Genomic DNA, 14625 nt, shown 5'->3' with positions numbered 1-14625 from the left:
AGTCCAATGTATTAACTCATCATCCCAGTAAATTTATTTCTAATTAAACTTATCCAGTATTTGTGTCATGTTAGTTCTTACAAGAAAAAAAAATTCTTTTACCATCCATTAGAGGACCTCAGGGTAGAAAGAACTACAGTGCGTGTTTATGTGACTCCTAACACAGGGCTCCTCTCTTTTTCACTAGGAGTTTTACTTATAGTTGACAATCTGTGGGGTTTGGGAAAAAACAGTGGTAGACCTCACCTGACTTAACCCCTACTCCTTCCTTAAAAATGTTAAGTTAGATCTGTATTGTTAGCTTGTTCCTTTGACAAAACTTTGAAAGCTGCTCTTCTATGACCTCCTGTGTGCTGCACTCATTCATTTTCAACTGATAATTCAGCTCTCACTACAAACACACAGAGATAGCACCTAGCAACATCCAAATACATATTTCCTACTGAAAAGTGAGTTTCACATGATGGACAGAATTCTAAAAATGGTCTCCACAAGATTCCCATCCCCAAGTTGTTCAGTAGCTTTAGGTTTTGTATACATCTGATGAATCATTGAACACTACATCTAGAACTAATGATGTACTATGCATTGGCTAATTGAATTTAAATTTAAAAAAAACCTAGTCTAAGTACTTTCGTGAAAGGATTTTTAAAAATTTAATTCTAGTCAGTTGTCTTTAAAACATGGAGATTCTAGGGTTAGACCTCACCTAAATCCCTTTAAAAGAAAAGCCTCCTCCAGCTGGTGGCAAGGAAGAAATCAGAGAAATTTGCAGGCATGAGAAGGATTTGATAAGCTGTTATTTGCTTTGAAGGTAAAGGAGGCTATGGCCAAGGGTTAGAGAGCAATGCTCAGGTAAAAAGCAAATGGGAAACTCAACCCTATAAGGATAGGACTGAATTATTCCAATTGTAGGGCTGAGATTGAGAGAAGAACCCAAGAACCAATTGAAAAGACAGCCTGACCAACATCTTTGAACTCTTGTGGGACCCTGAGCTAAGCAGTACATGAATTTCTGATCTGTAGAAATTGTGAGAAAACAAATGACTGTATTTTAAGCTCTGAGTTTATGGTAATTTGTTATGCAGTGTAGTTAACTAATGTACCTATGAACTAGGTTCACCTAACATGATACTATTATTTGTTATGAAATATGTGTAATCTATTTTTTTCTTTCTTTTCTCTTTCTCTCTTTAAAAAAATTTTCTTTTCTGTTTACAGTATAGGACAGTTTCTCTGTCCTCTTTGCTGCTTTGAATGTGCCCATATGATTGTGTCATATTTTATGCATGGTAAACTATGTCACATCCTTCATTTATAGCACAATATTTGTGCATCATTTTCTGAGTGCCTGATATATGTAAGAAACAAAAATGAATTTAAAAAGAGAAAAAAAACACTTTATTGTCTTCCAAATAAACATGTCAATTTGTTTAAATCTCTCTAAAGATCAACAGATTAGCATAAGAAACGAGGTCTAGAGATTATTTATTAAAGGATAATTCAGAGCATACATTTGGTAAACAATATACATTTGTTAATTAGTGTAATTCCATCACTTAGACCTAGAGATGCAAAAGGGCTGATGGTAAATAAGTGAAAATTTCTAAAAGTTGTTTATTCCTGATTTTATGCCTCATAGATAATTTGAATGAAACATTCAGTGAACAATTATTCTTACCATTCTGAAACAAAATACTGCCATATCCTAGGCATCTGCTGTCTTTGAGGAAAATCCAAGTCTGTTACTACCTTTGGCACGATCTTCAGTGAGAGAAACAACTGGCTAAAATACATTGTTATATAATTCAATGATCTGAAAAGGCCAGTATACTTGTTATTGAAAGAGAGTCTGTGACAATTCTTAGAGTGTATTAAATTGCAGATGACCATGGATAAAAATGTGTAATTTGAAGAACTTGTTAAAAAATTATATATAGATTATATGAGAGAATTATTCAAATGTAATGTGCATGGAAGGATAATGGGTTATAGGGTATTTATATGGATTTAGAATTTGAATAATAAATTATCTTTCTAGGTTTTTCTTCCCTACCTGTAAAATGAGAGGCTAGATTTTGTGAGGGTCCCTTCAACTTCCAAAATCGAAAGATTCTAAAAAAAAAAAAAGAACAAAAATAAAAGAAAAAAATCCAAATTAATAAAAAAACGTAAATCACTTACATACAGTGCTTTAAACCTAATAATTTAATCAAGCACTCAACAAATATTTATGGCTTTATAATAAATTATTTAAAATATCTTTGGTTATCCTGCCTAATGATTCATGTTTATAAAGCAATCATAGTGCCCCCAGTCCACTACTAAAGAATAAAGTGTTATCCCCTTACTTAACACTTATTAAACAGACCTTAAGTTCTTAGACTCTCACAAGTTTGTCATTCCACTTCTGGCCCTGACTCTGTAATTAAGAGGATATTACCTAATGAACTTGTTCCAACCTGTATTTTTCTAGGGCTAAAAAGCCATTTCTACTCATTCCTTTATCTATTTTAGTGCTATGTTAAATTCATTCATTCATTCATGTTTTGCTAATCAAACAAATGAAGAGACAAAATTATTGAATGCCTAACAATTGCCATTGGTCTTATCTTGCTTACCTCAGAAATAGACCGAGGCAGGGCTTCAGGTACATGTGTTTTACTGAGAAGTTTCCTGAGGGAAAACATACAAAAGGGATTTAAAAACCAAGCCCATCAAATATGCAGGTTCACCCCAAATCTAGGGTTCACCAGGTCCACTAATGTGGGGGTAATAGGGGAGCTCTGGAGCAGAAATTATACCACAGGGTTTTCCTGCCTTGAGACAAAGAGGTTAGCTTTGTGTATCCTTGTATCAGTTAATCACTGTTGATGTGCAAGGGGGAGGGCTGATGGAGGAGCATAACCTCTCAGATGAAAGATTAGCCCCTACCAGCTGAGGGGGATTCTCTGGCAAATTAAATTAATTAAATTAATTAAATTAAATTAAAGCCAACACTCACAGCAGTGTTGGTATATTAGTCTAGCAGTGTAAGTCTGGGTAGGGCTCCAGATGATAACTGTTACAGTCTACCCTTTGCCCTTGCATTGAACAGATCCATCTGTTTTTCAATTTAAATTTACTCCATCCAGGCATTGCCCTTATAAATTCTATAGTCACAATTCCTGGAGATATGATTCAGAAGATGAAGTTTAGTGGGATGAGCTATCTCCATCACTCCTGTAGTTGGTTCTGAGCCCATAACTAATAAATCTTCCCCTTCCACATGTTCTAGATTTTCTTTTCACTGCTATGAGGAGACTTGCCTCATTTGGTAATCTAGATGATCCTTGAGGAAGGTTAACCACTGGTTATTATGCCATTTTCAGGTATTATCTGCTGTACTTGTCTATTTGCTTTTATTGATTTTTTAAAATTTTTTAATTTTTAAAAATTTATTCTCAGTGTACCATAATTCATTATTTATGCACCACACTAGTGTTCCATGCAATATGTGCCCTCCATAATAACCACCACCAGGCTTGCCTAAACTCCCACACCCAGCCCCTTCAAAACCCTCAGAATGATTTTCAGAGTCCATAATCTCTCATGGTTCGTCTCCCCCTCCAATTTCCCCCAACTCCCTTCTCCTCTCCATCTGCCCATGCCCTCCATATTATTTGTTATGCTCCACAAATAAGTGAAACCATATGATAATTGACTCTCTCAGCTTGACTTATTTCACTCAGCATAATCTCTTCCAGTCCCGTCCATGTTGCTACAAAAGTTGGGTATTCATCCTTTCTGATGGAGGCATAATACTCCATAGTGTATATGGACCACATCTTCCTTATCCATTCGTCTGTTGAAGGGCATCTTGGTTCTTCCCACAGTTTGGTGACCATGGCCATTGCTGCTATGAACATTGGGGTACAGATGGCTCTTCTTTTCACTACATCTGTATCTTTGGGGTAAATACCCAGTAGTGCAATTGTAGGGTCATAGGGAAACTCTATTTTTAATTTCTTAAGGAATCTCCACACTGTTTCCCAAAGTGGCTGCAACAACTTGCATTCCCACCAAAAGTCTAAGAGGGTTCCCCTTTCTCCACATCCTCTCCAACACACATTGTTTACTCTCTTGCTAATTTTGGCCATTTTAACTGGTGTAAGGTGATATCTCAATGTGGTTTTGATTTGAATCTCCCTGATGACTAGTGATGATGAAGATTTTTTCATGTGTCTGATAGCCATTTGTATGTCTTCATTGGAGAAGTGTCTGTTCATGTCATCTGCCCATTTTTTGACATGATTATCTGTTTTGTGTGTGTTGAGTTTGAGGGGTTCTTTATAGATCTTGGATATCAGCCCTTTGTCTGGAGTGCCATTTTCAAATATCTTCTCCCATTCTGTCAGTTGCCTCTTTGTTTTGCTAATCTCTGCTGATATTGAAAAAGTTACTGCCTATGCTCTCCTCTATGATTCTGATGGATACCTGCCTCACGTTAAGGTCTTTTATCCATTTTGAGTTTATTTTTGTGTATGGTGTAAGAGAATGGTCGAGATTCATTCTTCTACATAAAGCTGTCCAATTTTCCCAGCACCATTTATTGAAGAGACTGTCTTTTTTCCACTGTACATTTTTTCCTGCTTTGTTGAAGATTATTTGACCATAAATGGTCCATATCTGGGCTCTCTACTCTGTTCCACTAGTGTGTGTGTCTGTTTTTGTGCCAGTACCATGCTGTTTTGGTGATCACAGCTTTGTAGTAAAGCGTAAAATCAGGCAACTTGATGCTCCCAGGTTTTTTTTTTCAACATTTCCTTAGCAATTTGGGATCTCTTCTGATGCCGTACAAATTTTAGGATTGTTTGCTCCAGCTCTTTGAAAAATGCCAGTGGAATTTTGATCAGAATGGCATTGAAAGTATAGATTTCTCTAGGCAGTAAAGACATTTTAACAATGTTTATTCTTCTGATCCATGAGCATTGGATGCTCTTCCATCTTTTTGTGTCTTCTTCAATTTCTTTCATGAGTGTTCTGTAGTTCCTGGAGTACAGATCCTTTACCTCTTTGGTTAGATTTATTAGCAGGTATCTTATGGTTCTTGGTGCTATAGTAGATGAATCGACTCTAATTCCCGTTTCTATATATTTTTATTGTTAGTATATAAGAAAGCAACTGATTTCTGTACATTGACTTTGTATCCTGCCACATTACTGAATTGCTGTATGAGTTCTAGTAGTTTGGGGATAGAGTGTCATGTCATCTGTGAAAAGAAGGACTTTGAATTTGACTTCTTCATTGCCAATTTGAATACCTTTTATTTTTCTTTGTTGTCCAATTGCTGTTGCTAGGACTTCTAATACTATGCTGAACAAGAGTGGTGAGAGTGGGCATCCTTGTCGTGTTTCTGATCTCCATGGGAAGACTGTGAGCTTTTTCCCATTTAGGATGACTTTCACTGTGGGTTTTTCATAGATAGACTTTATGAAGTTGAGGAATGTTCCCTCTATCCCTATCCTTTGAAGCATTTTAATCAGGAACGGAGAGCTTTGAAGCTCTCTGGATTTTGTCAAATGCTTTTTCTGCATCAATTGAGAGGACCATGTGTTTCTTCTCTCTTCTCTTATTAATTTGTTGTATCTCATTCATTGATTTGTGAATGTTGAACCATCCTTGCAACCCAGGGATGAATCCCACCTGGTCATGGTGGATAATCTTTTTAATGTACTGTTGGATCCTATTAGCTAGGGTCTTCTTGAGAATCTTGGCATCTGTATTCATCAGAGATATTTTTCTGAAATTTTCCTTTTTGGTGGGTTATTTGCCTGGTTTGGGGATCAGGGTAATAGAGTTTGGCTTCATAAAAATATTCTGGAATATTCAGGGATCAGGGTTTGGTTTCATAAAAATATTCTGGAAGTTTTCCTTCTGCTTCAATTTTTTGAAACAGCAACAGGAGAATAGGTGTTATTTCTTCTTTGAAAGTTTGGTAAAATTCCCCAGGGAATCTGTCAGGTCCTGGGCTCTTGTTTTTTGGGAGGTTTTTGATCACTGCTTCAATCTTGTTACTAGATACTGGTCTATTCAGGTTGTCTATTTCTTCCTGGTTTAATTTTGGAAGTTTATAGTTTTCCAGGAATGCATCCATTTCATCTAGGTTGCTTAACTTATTAGCATGTAACTGGTTTTTTAAAGATTTTAATTTATTTATTTGACATATAGAGATCACAAATAGGCAGAGAGGCAGGCAGAGAGAGAGGGAGAGGAGGAAGCAGGCTCCCTGCTGAGCAGAAAGCCCAATGCAGGGCTCAATCCCAGGACCCTGGGATCATAACCTGAGCCGAAGGCAGAGGCTTTAACCCACTGTGCCACCCAGGTGCCCCAGCATATAAGTGTTGTTAATAATTTCTTTTTTTTTTAATATAATTTTTTATTTTTTAAAAACATATATTTTTATCCCCAGGGGTACAGGTCTGTGAATCACCAGGTCTACACACTTCACAGCACTCACCAAAACACATACCCTCCCCAATGTCCATAATACCACCCCCTTCTCCCAAGCCCCCTCCCCCCAGCAACCCTCAGTTTGTTTTGTGAGATTAAGAGTCACTTATGGTTTGTCTCCCTCCCAATCCCATCTTCTTTCATTTATTCTTCTCATACCCACTTAAGCCCCCATGTTGCATCACCACTTCCTCATATCAGGGAGATCATATGATAGTTGTCTTTCTCCGCTTGACTTATTTCGCTAAGCATGATACGCTCTAGTTCCATCCATGTTGTCGCAAATGGCAAGATTTCATTTCTTTTGATGGCTGCATAGTATTCCATTGTGTATATATACCACATCTTCTTGATCCATTCATCTGTTGATGGACATCTAGGTTCTTTCCATAGTTTGGCTATTGTGGACATTGCTGCTATAAACATTCGAGTACACGTGCCCCTTTGGATCACTACGTTTGTATCTTTAGGGTAAATGCCCAATAGTGCAATTGCTGGGTCATAGGGCAGTTCTATTTTCAACATTTTGAGGAACCTCCATGCTGTTTTCCAGAGAGGTTGCACCAGCTTGCATTCCCACCAACAGTGTAGGAGGGTTCCCCTTTCTCCGCATCCTCGCCAGCATCTGTCATTTCCTGACTTGTTGATTTTAGCCATTCTGACTGTTGTGAGGTGATATCGCATTGTGGTTTTGATTTGTATTTCCCTGATGCCGAGTTTTATGGAGCACTTTTTCATGTGTCTGTTGGCCATCTGGATGTCTTCTTTGCAGAAATGACTGTTCATGTCCTCTGCCCATTTCTTGATTGGATTATTTGTTCTTTGGGTGTTGAGTTTGCTAAGTTCTTTATAGATTCTGGACACTAGTCCTTTATCTGATATGTCGTTTGCAAATATCTTCTCCCATTCTGTCAGTTGTCTTTTGATTTTGTGAACTGTTTCCTTTGCTGTGCAAAAACATTTAAAGAAGAACTAATTCCTATTCTCCTAAAACTGTTCCAAAAAATAGAAATGGAAGGAAAACTTCCAAACTCATTTTATGAGGCCAGCATCACCTTGATCCCCAAACCAGACAAGGATCCCAGCAAAAAAGAGAGCTATAGACCAATATCCTTGATGAACACAGATGCGAAAATACTCAACAAAATACTAGCTAATAGGATTCAACAGTACATTAAAAAGATTATTCACCACGACCAAGTGGGATTTATTCCAGGGCTGCAAGGTTGGTTCAACAAGGTTGGTTCATCTCAATAGATGCTGAAAAAGCATTTGACAAAGTACAGCATCCCTTCCTGATCAAAACTCTTCAAAGTGTAGGGATAGAGGGCACATACCTCAATATCATCAAAGCCATCTATGAAAAACCCACCGCAAATATCATTCTCAATGGAGAAAAACTGAAAGCTTTTCCGCTAAGGTCAGGAACACGGCAGGGATGTCCATTATCACCACTGCTATTCAACATAGTACTAGAGGTCCTAGCCTCAGCAATCAGACAACAAAAGGAAATTAAAGGCATCCAAATCGGCAAAGAAGAAGTCAAATTATCACTCTTCGCAGATGATATGATACTATATGTGGAAAACCCAAAAGACTCCACTCCAAAACGGCTAGAACTTGTACAGGAATTCAGTAAAGTGTCAGGATATAAAATCAATGCACAGAAATCAGTTGCATTTCTCTACACCAACAGCAAGACAGAAGAAAGGGAAATTAAGGAGTCCATCCCATTTACAATTGCACCCAAAACCATAAGATACCTAGGAATAAACCTAACCAAAGAGACATAGAATCTATACTCAGAAAACTATAAAGTACTCATGAAAGAAATTGAGGAAGACACAAAGAAATGGAAAAATGTTTCATGCTCCTGGATTGGAAGAATAAATATTGTGAAAATGTCTATGCTACCTAAAGCAATCTACACATTTAATGCAATTCCTATCAAAGTACCATCCATCTTTTTCAAAGAAATGGAACAAATAATTCTAAAATTTATATGGAACCAGAAAAGACCTCAAATAGCTAAAGGGATATTGAAAAAGAAAGCCAACGTTGGTGGCATCACAATCCCGGACTTCAAGCTCTATTACAAAGCTGTCATCATCAAGACAGCATGGTACTGGCACAAAAACAGACCCATAGATCAATGGAACAGTATACACAGCCCAGAAATAGACTCTCAACTCTATGGTCAACTAATCTTCGACAAAGCAGGACAGAATGTCCAATGGAAAAAAGATTGCCTCTTCAATAAATGGTGCTGGGAAAATTGGACAGCCACATGCAGAAAAATGAAATTGGACCATTTCCTTACACCACACACAAAAATAGACTCAAAATGGATGAAGGACCTCAATGTGCGAAAGGAATCCATCAAAATCCTTGAGGAGAACACAGGCAGCAACCTCTTTGACCTCAGCCGCAGCAACATCTTCCTAGGAACAACACCAAAGGCAAGGGAAGCAAGGGCAAAAATGAACTATTGGGATTTCATCAAGTGTTGTTAATAATTTCTGATGATTGTTTCTATTTCCTTGGTGTTAGCTGTGATCTCTCCATTTTCATTCATAATTTTATTAATTTGGGCCTTCTCTCTTTTCTTTTGGATTAATTCGTCCAATGGTTTATCGATTTTTTTGATTCTTTCAAAAAAAACCAGCTTTGAGTTTCATTGATGCATTTTACTAAATCTCTAGTTTGTATATCATTGATCTCTACTCTAATCTTTTTTTTATTATAATTTTTTATTTTTTATAAACATATATTTTTATCCCCAGGGGTACAGGTCTGTGAATCACCAGGTTTACACACTTCACAGCACTCACCAAAGCACATACCCTCCCCAATGTCCATAATCCCACCCCCTTCTCCCAAACACCCTCCCCCCAGCAACCCTCATTTTGTTTTGTGAGATCAAGAGTCACTTATGATTTATCTCCCTCCCAATCCCATCTTGTTTCATTTATTCTTCTCCTACCCACTTTATTTCCCTTCTTGTGTGTAAGGTTGACTTAATTTGTTGTTGATTCTCCAGTTATTTAAGGTAGAGACAGCTGGTGTATTCTGGATTTTTCAGTTTTTTTGAGGGAAGCTTAGGTGGCTATGTATTTCCCTCTTAGGACCACCTTTGCTGTATCCCATAGGTTTTGGACCGAAGTGTCTTCATTCACATTGGTTTCCATGAATTGTCTAAGTTCTTCTTTGATTTCCTGGTTGATCCAAGCATTTTTTAAGCAAGGTGACTTTTAGCTTCCAGGTGTTTGAATTCCTTCCAAACTTTTCCTTTTGGTTGAGCTCTAGTTTCAAAGCACTGTGATCTGAGAATATTTAGGGAATAATCTCAGTCTTTTGGTATTGGCTGAGCTCTGATTTGTGACCCAGTATGCGGTCTGTTCTGGATAAAGTTCCATGTGCACTTGAGAAGAATGAGTATTCTGTTGTTTTAGGGTGAATGTTCTGTATATATCTATGAGGTCCATCTCGTCCAATGTGTCATTCAATGCTTCTATTTCTTTATTGATTTTCTGCTTGGATGATCAGTCTATTACTCAGAGTCGTGTGTTAAGATACCCTACTATTAATGTATTCATATCAATATGACTTTTTATCTTGATTAACAGTTTTCTTACGTATTTGGTTGCTCCCATACTAGTGGCACAAATATCTACAATTGTTAGATCTTCTTGATGGATAGTCCCTTTAAGAATTATGTAGTGTCCTGGGGTGCCTGGGTGGCTCAGTGGGTTAAAGCCTCTGCCTTCAGCTCAGGTCATGATCCCTGGGTCTTGGGATCGAGCCCCACATCGGGCTCTCTGCTTAATGGGGAGCCTTCTTCTCCCCCCTCTCTGTCTGCCTCTCTGACTACTTGTGATCTCTCTCTCTGCCAAATAAATAAATAAATAAATCTTAAAAAAATTATGTAGTGTCCTGACAGGATCTGCTCTCTAGGCAGAAGTGGTTCGTTGAGATGCCCGTCCCAGTGGGAGGCCCCACCCCTAACTACCCTGTCTGCGCCATGGAGCCTGAGCCAGTGGCCCAGAAGCAGCCCTGCCCATGGAGGTGAAGCCTCTGGGCCTCCAGGCTCAACATGGGCGGCTCTGGGGGACCGTGGGCCAACTCGCCCAGGCCTGAGCCAGATGGCCAATATTCCCTTTGAAGAGGTAGCTCCTTCACATTTTTAACACCTGGCTCCCATTGCGACTTCAATTTAAAAAGAAACCGGAGAGCGAAAGATGATGATGTCATTAGCCTTAACAGCGTTGATTTAAAGAGAGAGAGAGTGTGAGTGGGAGGCACAGAAGAAGAGAGAAAGAGAATCTTCAAGCAGACTCCCCGATGAATGTGGAGCCCAGCGTGGGGCTAAATCCCAGGACGCTGAGAGTTACAAAACCTGGTCAGTAACAAATGGTGAATCAGACAAGATGCATGGCCCTAGAAGATGAGATCATCCACTGAGAGAACATGCAGGTATACTTCATTGCTGATTTCAAGTTTTGGATATTGTCATCTGTGAAGAGAGAGAGTTTGACTTCTTCATTGCCAATTTGGATACCTTTTATTTCTCTTTGTTGTCTGATTGCTGTTGCTAGGACTTCTAATACTATGTTGAACAAGAGTGGTGAAAGTGGGCATCCTTGTCTTGTTCCTGATCTCAACGGGAAGGCTGCAAGCTTTTTCCCATTGAGGATGGTATTTGTGGGTCTTTCATAGATAGATTTGATGAAGTTCAGGAATGTTCCCTCTATCCTTATACTTTGAAGCATTTTAATCAGGAACGGATGCTGGATTTTGTCAAATGCTTTTTCTGCATCAATTGAGTGTGTTTTATTGCTAATTCTTTCCTTAATTTTGCCACCTTTCTAATTTTGATTTATGCTCTTTTATGATAGTCTTGTAATATTTGTAGTTTTTTGTTAGCATGTTTTTCTACCATGCTTTTATTTTTTTGTAAGGATATTACCTTTTCCCTTATAACTTTTTCCTTTTGAAAATTTCATATGGGATTTGACTGTGATTTTTTTCTATTGGTCATTACCACATAAAAGGGCTTTAGAAAGGAGGAGTGAGTCAGGAGAGCTTTTCTAGCTTTATAACTCTAAACTTCCTTTTCTGTTGTCTTTAACAAATAATAAGGGTAGATACACTTTGAGTTCTCCAGGACCTGTTTTCCTCCTCAACTTTTATCAGAACTTTCTCTTTTCCTGGGTGTCTGTCACCTCTATTCCACTTGACTTGAATCTGTTCCTAGAACTTGTACCACAGGGTAGGGCTTTGTCCTGGAAGAGAGTTTTGAAAGTCCTAAACTCACGTGTTCCTGCCATGAACCCCTTACTGCTACTCTTTAGTTGATAAAACCCTTCCCAGTTTCAATAGCTTTGGCCACAATGACCTGCCTTAACTCTGCAGCTGCAGCAAGTAGCTGTCAGTAGCTTCCAGATTCTTCTCTAGTCAGATGTGGCAGATATTTTATTTTTCTCTTTTCTCTTCTGATGCTATATAAGTCTTAGAGTTGTTGATAGTTTATCCACATTAACTTGTATTTTGGGATTTGTGGGAATGTGTTCCTTGTCACACGGTGCTGTACATATTGACCTTGGGGTTTTGGTTTTACTGTCCTTGTTCTGTGTATTTTCATGGAAGAATTTGGAAAAATTGTAAAACTATGTCGCTGCCATCACCTTAGTCTCAGAATTATGACTTCTGCATTTTGTTCCCAATGGTGAAAAGCAAATTTAGCTTTCTTCTGAACCCAATATAATTTTAGCAGATTTTATTAACATTGAATTTACTGGAATTATTTGAATTGCTATAATTTTTAGCATAGATTGTATATTATGCACTGATACTAATACTCATCAACTAGCCAAAGAAAAACTTTTTACTGTCCTTCAAAATTTGTCAAGTTCGGTGCAGTGGTTATACATTTGCATATACTGTTGCTATGTTCTTCAAACTGTGGAGTTATACTCAAGAAAAAAATCCTTATAAAAGTTTGGTGACAGGGAGCCTCAGAGGCTCAGTCATTAAGTGTCTGCCTTCAGCTCAGGTTATGATCCCAGGGTCCTGGGATCAAGGCCCACATTGGGTTCCCTGCTCGGTGGGAGACCTGCTTCTCCCTCTCCCACTTCCCCTGCTTGTGTTCCCTCTCTCTGTGTGTCTCCCTCTGTCAAATAAATAAAATATTAAAAAAAAGGAATTATGTAGTGTCCTTTGTATTTCAGACTACAGTCTTTAGTTTAAAATCTAATTTATCAGATATGAGAATCACTACCCAGCTTTCTTTTGAGGTCCATTGGCATGGAAGGTGCTTCTCCATCCCTTCACTTTCAGTCTGGATGTATCCTCAGGTTCAAAATGGGTCTCTTGGAGCAACATATGGATGGGCCCTATAGTTTTATCTAATCTGCAACCCTGTGGGTTTTTTCTTTTTAATTTCTTTTCATTGGTTATGCACCACACCCAGTACTCTATGTAATATGTGCCCTCCATAATACCCACTCCCTGGCTCCCCCAACCTCCCACCCCCACCCCGCCCCTTCAAAACCCTCAGGTTGTTTTTCAGAGTCCATAGTCTCTCATGGTTCATCTCCCCTTCCAATTTCCCTCAACTTCCTTCTCCTAACCCTGTGTTGTTTTTATGGATGCGTTTAGGCCATTCACATTGAGAGTGATTATTGAGAGATATGTTTTTATTGACATTGTGTTACCTGTGAAGTCTTTGTTTCTATAGTTCCCATATATTTCTGTTCAATGATATTCTTGGGTTTTTTTTCTCTTTTATAGAACACCCCCTTAATATTTCTTGCAGTGTCGGCTTTGTGGTCACATACTCTTTTAAACCTTGCCAGTCTTGGAAGCTCTTTATCTCTCCATCCATTTTGAATGTCAGTCATGCTGAATAAAGTATTCTTGGCTGCATTTTCTCATTTAGTGCCCTGAATACATCTTTCCAGCCCTTTCTGGCTTGCCAGGTTTCTGTGGACAGGTGTGATGTTATTCTGATGGCCTTTCCTCTGTATGTAAGGATTTCTTTCCCCTAGCTGCTTTCAAGAGCTCCTGTCTAAAATTATGATTCATCATTTTCACAATCAGGTGTCTCAAGGTCTTTCTAGAGTCTATGATCTTGGGGGAAGACCTTTCTTCCTCTAGTACATGAATGCTAGTTCCATTCGCCAGGTTGGGAAAATTTTCATGGAGAATTTGTTCAACTACATTTTCTAGTCTTCTTTCTTTCTCCTCTCAGGGATTGCAATAATTCTGATGTTGGAACATTTCATGGCATCATTTATTCCCCTAATTCTATTTTCATGGCTTCTAAGCTGTTTGTTCCAGGCTTCCTCCTGATCCTTCTTCTCTGTTTGTCCTCCAGATCACTAATTCTATCTTCTGCCTCAGTTACCCTAGTTTTTAGAGAATTTAGATTAGATTGGAACTCATTCTGAGCATTGTTAACATCCCTGGTGGCTTTTACTTCTGCCCTAATCAATTCCATTTTGTCATCAAAGGCTTTCTCTCTTAGCTATTGCCTGGGTAATTGTTAGCCTGAATTCCCTTTCTGACATACTGTCTATGTTCATATCCAGTAGCTCTGATGGAGAGGGCCCAGTCTCTGAATTTTTCTTCTGTTGGGCATTCCTTCTCCTACTCATTTTGGTGAGAGATGGCTGAACAGATGTGTAGCTGAATGTATCAACCGTGGTGCAGGCAAGGTGCACCCTGGTCCACTAGCATCTTCTGTTCCCATAGAGATCCAGAAGTGTGTAATTCTAATCTCGGGCTGATTTCATCGGTGATCAGAGTTCTTTGGTAGGTAATCATCTCACTTTAGGGGATAGGTAGAAAGAGTGCCTCCAACTTCTACACCATCTTGTCTCCTCCATCTATTTACTTTTAAAATTGGCCAGGGAAACATCAGGAGACTGCCAGAAAAGTCACCTGAGTACTACTCAATGTATTATTACTTGCACACACTGATGTAGCAGCAATCCTTTCCCTTCCTGATTATCATGGTGATTTCCCTTGCCAGTACCGTGACTACTGTCTTTTAGCAAAAGAGCCAGAAGTGTTTAGGCAGGGATGATAGCTATATGTTCAGTGAGTTTCTTATTGTGCCATCTGCTAAAAATG

Source organism: Mustela lutreola, chromosome X (assembly GCF_030435805.1).
Source record: "Mustela lutreola isolate mMusLut2 chromosome X, mMusLut2.pri, whole genome shotgun sequence".
NCBI lineage: Eukaryota > Metazoa > Chordata > Mammalia > Carnivora > Mustelidae > Mustela > Mustela lutreola.
This window is presented reverse-complemented; position numbering follows the sequence as displayed.